The sequence below is a fragment of the Triticum aestivum genome, chromosome 7B, assembly GCF_018294505.1.
Source record: "Triticum aestivum cultivar Chinese Spring chromosome 7B, IWGSC CS RefSeq v2.1, whole genome shotgun sequence".
Taxonomy (NCBI): Eukaryota; Viridiplantae; Streptophyta; class Magnoliopsida; order Poales; family Poaceae; genus Triticum; species Triticum aestivum.
The window spans coordinates 168,571,196-168,577,250 of NC_057813.1; positions in this window are offsets into that span (position 1 = coordinate 168,571,196).

Consider the following 6,055-nt stretch of genomic DNA (forward strand, 5'->3'; position numbering starts at 1 on the left):
TAGAGACCATCTTCATCCTACGCCTCCCACGGATTGATAAACCTTAGGTCATCCACTTGAGGGAAATTTTCTACTGTCCTACAAACCTGTGCACTTGCAGACCCAACAACGTCTACAAGAAGAAGGTTGTGTAGTAGACATTAGAGCTCCAGCGCCCAAGTTCTCACCTTCTCCGTAAGCCATTCCAAACATGTCTGGAGCAGGAGGCAAGTGGATGGTCTCCTCCGTTACGGAGGAGGACATTACGAAGTTCCGGGAAGCCGGATGCCTGGCCGCAAACATCGTGCACCGGCTCCCGGACGCAGGGCAGATCGTCCCTACTCCGGAACCCCACGAGAGGTTTGTATTCCTTGCTCACTTCGTTCGCAGACTGGGATTCCCCCTCCACCCATTTGTCCGTGGGCTCATGTTTTACTACGGGCTGGACTTCCATGATCTGGCCCCCAATTTTATCCTCAACATCTCGGTGTTTATCGTCGTGTGCGAGGCCTTCCTCCGCATTACGCCCCACTTCAGCCTATGGCTGAAGACTTTCAACGTGAAGTCGATGGTGGTGGTCGGCCAGCAAGAGGAGTGTGGAGGCGCCATGGTGGGCAAGATGCCCAACGTCACCTGGCCCCAAGGCTCCTATGTGGAGACCGTGAAGGGGTGGCAATCAGGGTGGTTCTACATCACCGAGCCGTGCGACACCAACTGGGCGGCGGCCCCCAAATTTCGATCCGGCGTCCCCATGCGGCTCACCTCCTGGAAAAAGAAGGGCTTAGCCTGGGGCTCACCGGTGGATCTGACCGGACTCCTGACCTGTGTCAAAAATATGACAAGCAAGAAAATCAAGCTTGTCAACGTGGTCCAGGTCATGCTCTTCCGCCGGATCCTCCTGTGTCAAAGACGGGCTTTTAATATGTGGGAGTCTGACCCGGCCAAACACCAGATGCTGCGAGAGCTCTTCGACACGATGCACGAAGACGTCTGGAAGGTGTTGTTCAAGGCCACCGACGTACCACCGCCCATAGCTGAAGATCGTGGACTCAGCGCAAAGCGCCCCGCCAATCCGGTAAGTTTTTACATTTTGCAAGATGTGCTTTTCCCCAGTATATTCGTGGGAGGAATCTAAGCCTCCATGCCAATTTAATAGGACTGGGTAGCGATAGCTGAGCGGATTGACTTTCCGGCTCCACCACCCGAAGATCAAGCATCGCCTCTCTTAACTGAGATGTTGTTCCCAGTGCCCTATGAGGTTCCAGAGAAGAAGGCCAAGAAGAAGGCCATGGGGACCAGGAAAGGTCTTCGGCGCAAGGTTGTATCGGACTCATCGTCCGAAGACACTGAGGCCCGCTCCTCCAACAAAGACGAGGAGGAGGAAGAGGAAATCCCTCCCCCAACCAAGGAGGAGAAGAAAAGGAAGGCCGCCCCATCTGGGGAGGCCGAAGGGTCCAAGAAGGGAAAGACCCTCCCTTCGGACCACTCCACCATAGCCGCCTACAACAACGAGGAGTGGTTGCCCAGGGACAAGCCCCTGGCGAAGTCGTAAGTATCCGAACACTATAATACTTCCGGTACATTTTCCTTTATTGCTTCTTATCATGCCAAGCATACTCGTGCAGTCCGGCCAAAGCCCACATCGACGTATCCTCCTCGGATGGGTCTTTGGGCCAGTCGGCGATGAACAACGATTCAATCCCGATGGCCACCTCCCCCCGGCCCGCGGACGACACCGAGGTGTTGTCTCAGAGGATACCGGGCCAGGGGGAGACAGTTCTGGAGACACCCCAAGGCGAAATCCCATACGCCAGGCACATGGGAGGGAAGACCCCCATGGATGCTGAGAACGGGGGCCGCAACAAGTCTGGCCCGCAGCCAGATACTGCATCGAAACCCGCAGTGGTTCCGAATTCGGGCAGGCAGCCTCTCTCTAAGAGGGGCGAGCCGCCCGTGCCGATGACCTCCGTCCAACCAAAGGCATCGGACAACTTGCTGGAAGCGCTTCGCAGCGCTTCCATAACGAAGAGCAACGCACCATCGTGAGTGCCATGATTGAGAAGGTTTGGTCCGCCAAAAGCGGGTTGACCGAAGCCTGCACCAGCCTCCTAACAGGCTTTGAGGTAAGTAATCAAATTATTAGAAAATATCATATCATAGACAGTAGCCACTGGTGCTCTGTTTGGTGTTCGGAAAGAAAGGTCAAACAGAGGATCAAAAAACATCCACAGGAGTCTAATAAGAACATGTCTATGTGAATAAGCAAGCGTCGCTGCTGGCCGCTGCCGCTCACACTGCGAAGGTCTCCGGACTGTAGCAGGACCTGGAGCGGACGGAGGGAGAGCTCGGCATCGTGAAGAGGTAGCTCGAGGAGAACAAAGGTACATAATACCCTGTCTATATATTGATAAAGAAAAAATGGTTTGAGCTCATGAAAACATCATGAACTTTAATAGGGGCCACGACCGAAGTGGTGGCCCTGAAGAAGGCGCTGACCGAGGCCGAAGACAAAGCGGCCAAGGAGCACACCGAGTGTGAGAAGCTAGAGGCCCAGGTCGACGAGGTCCAGCAAGAGCTCCGGGATTTCGTCAAGAAATACGAGTCCCTGGAGCATGACTCTAAGAAGCAAGAGTCCGGGCTTGCGAAGGCCCTCCAGAGCGCACAAGATGCCAAGCCGAAGCCCAAAAGGCCCTCCGGGAGGTTCAGGCGGCCAAGAAGATTGCAGCGGGTAAGGCTTTCAATATGCAAAGCAAGCATGCGAAGGAGGCTTTCCTTTTACTTACCCGAATTTGGAGCTCTCCAGGAGCATTCGCAGATCTGCCGTGCAGCATATCTGATGCCGCAGAGTTCTACCGGGATGAAGAAGGGAGCTCGATGAAGAACTTGTTCTGGTCCCAGTATATTGTGGCCGAACAGCCGATGCCCTTGAGCGACCAGCTGAAGCAACTGGTCGAACTGCACAAGGCGGCCGAACTGGCCATGAAGGACCTCATAGTCCGGATGTGGCCTGTCGAGCCCCTGCCCAGTAGCTACTTTTGCCTGGTGAAGCATCTTGTGAATGCCTACCCGAGGCTTGAAGTCATAAAGCGGTCAGTCTATATTGAAGGTGCGCGCAGGGCCGTCGCCCGCGCGAAAGTGCACTGGGCGAAGATGGATGCCGAGAAGATGGTGACGGAGGGGCCGCCGAAGGGTAAGGAGCACTGCCACCCCGAAAAGTATTACGACGGTGTCCTGAAGGGCGCCCGCCTTGTGGCGGAGGAATGCGCTAAGGATGTAATTTTTGAATGAATGTACTCATTTGATCCTGTAATATGAAAACAAGTTCATTTGCGCCATATAATGCTTGTTGATTTAAAATATTACCTTCTATGCGGTCGTTTATAAAATCTGAGAGTTGGCCAGTCGTCGGCTTCTGCCCCCATGCAACTAGTACCGGGGTGTTCGGGGTAAATCTAAACACTCTTTATCCAAATTTTTGGTCCTTTAAGGAGGTGTTTAGCGCAACAAACAAGGCAATTGGACTATATAGCTTTATCACTCTCACTTAGTCATAGAAATCTATAATTTTAAATTTTGGCGTAGCCCCTGGTATTCGGAAGGCCGAACTTGGGGCGCTATACATGCCTAAATCGGACAAGGCCGATTCCTCGCCCGAAGCGGAAAAAATCTTTAAGGAATTGAGACCTCTCGAACAGCGACCAGCTCTCGCCACATCATGACAGTCAGTTTTCGGCTTTCTCTACTGAGGTGCTCATCCGGAAGAACCGGGACACAATTGCAGTAGTTCTCCCTGCGCTACCTTAGCCGATATAGCGGAACGTAAGGTACCAAAACATGGGAGCTGGGCAAACCCAACTATTGACCCAAGACATGATTTGGAGCTGATGCATATAATGCTATAAGTTCGGGGTGCCGCACTGTCTAGAGTGTTCGGACTTTTCTTGCCGTGTTATGGGGTATACTGAAGCCCCTGGCGAATTGAATCATACCAACATGTACGTGTGCAATTTATAATACATAAACGGTCAAGGAAAAAGATAAAGAAATGCAACATTAAGCTGACATTGTGCATTGTTTTCCATTGTTGTTTGAATAATACGTCTAGGCGTATGTATACAAGTAGTGCGATAAGCAAAATAGGACTATTTGACATGTCCTAACCAAGAGTGAGCTGCGCATGGGTATGTACAGGTATAGCGATCGTTATCAGAGACCACCTGGGGATTCCCTTGTACGACAAAGCTCCTTGCCTCCTTGGTGTCTCCGTCCCGTGCTGGGTCCGGTAATCGAACTATCCGAAGAACCTCCGGAAAATAGGGACATGAAAGAAAGAAAAGTGTGAAGGTATACGGGTCCCGGGGCGGTTGAGCCGCATTGTGGGTCGTATCGTAGTTGTGCCTATGCCTATGCCCATGGTATTTGTAGTGCGTAATTATGTACGCGCGACACGAATTTAACCGCTTGACTGGGACTAGGACGGAGGCCGAATTGCTAGGCGAACTCAGGACGTGCCAGCCGATCCTGTTTGCAGAGTGCTCCGGACTCGCTTAGCGGTGTCCGGGGGCTTTATTGCCGAATTAGAGGTCTGCCTAAGAAGGCTGCTCTGGACTTCTGCTACGAGGGCCGCAGTGTGCTCCTCTGTACGGAGGGAGCGCTCTGTGTTTCCGTTGACTGTGATAACCCCGCGAGGGCCTGGCATCTTGAGCTTGAGGTAGGCATAATGCGGTACCACAGTGAATCTAGCAAATGCGGTTCGTCCGAGCAGTGTGTGATAGCCACTGCGGAAGGGGACGATATCAAAGATTAACTCCTCGCTTCGGAAGTTGTCCGGAGATCCGAAGACTACTTCCAGTGTGATTGAGCTCGTGCAACAGGCCTCTACACCTGGTATGACACCTTTAAAGGTGGTTTTGGTGGGTTTGATCCTTGAGGGATCAATGCCCATTTTGCGCACTATATCCTGATAGAGCAGGTTCAGGCTGCTGCCACCATCCATAAGGACTCGTGTGAGGCGGAATCCATCAATGATGGGGCCGAGGACCAATGCGGCCAAACCACCATGACGGATACTGATAGGATGGTCCCTGCGATCAAAAGTGATCGAACAAGAAGACCATGGATTGAACTTTGGGGCGACTGGCTCCATCGCGTAGACGTCCCTTAGTGCATGCTTACGCTCCCACTTGGGAATATGGGTGGCGTATATCATGTTTACCATTTTCACTTGGGGAGGAAATTTCTTCTGTCCTCCTGTGTTCGGCAGCCGGGGCCCCTCGTCGTCATCACTATGTGGCCCCCTTTTCCTTATGTTCGGCGTTCAACTTGCCGGCCTGTTTAAACACCCAACATTCTCTGTTGGTGTGGTTGGCTGGTTTATCGGGGGTGCTGTGATTTTGACACGAGCGATCAAGTATGCGGTCCAGACTGGACGGGCTCAGATTGTTTCTTTTGAATGGCTTTTTCCGCTGACTGGACTTAGAGCCGCTGAATCCGGCATTAACTGATGTGTCTTCGGTGTTGTCGCCATTGTTGCGACGCTTGTGTCTGTTGTGTCAGGGCTTGCCATTGTTTTCTCTGGCATTTGAAGTGCCAGGATTTGTTGATGTGTTGTTTCTATGAGCCAGCCAGCTGTCCTCGCCCGCACAAAAGCGGGTCATGAGTGTCGTGAGGGCTGCCATGCACTTCGGCTTCTCTTGGCCGAGGTGTCGGGCGAGCCACTCGTCGCGGATGTTATGCTTAAAGGACGCTAGGGCTTCTGCGTCCGGACAATCGACAATTTGGTTCTTTTTAGTTAGGAACCGAGTCCAGAATTTCCTGGCTGACTCTCCGGGCTGTTGGGTTATGTGACTTAAGTCATCAGCATCCGGCGGTCGCACATAAGTGCCCTAGAAGTTGTCAATAAATGCATCTTCCAGGTTCTCCCAACTGTCAATGGAGTTTGCCGGCAGGCTATTCAGCCAATGCCGAGTCGGTCCCTTGAGTTTTAGTGGGAGGTACTTGATGGCGTGTAGATCATCGTTGCAGGCCATGTGAATGTGGAGAAGGAAATCTTCAATCCATACCGCGGGGTCTGTTG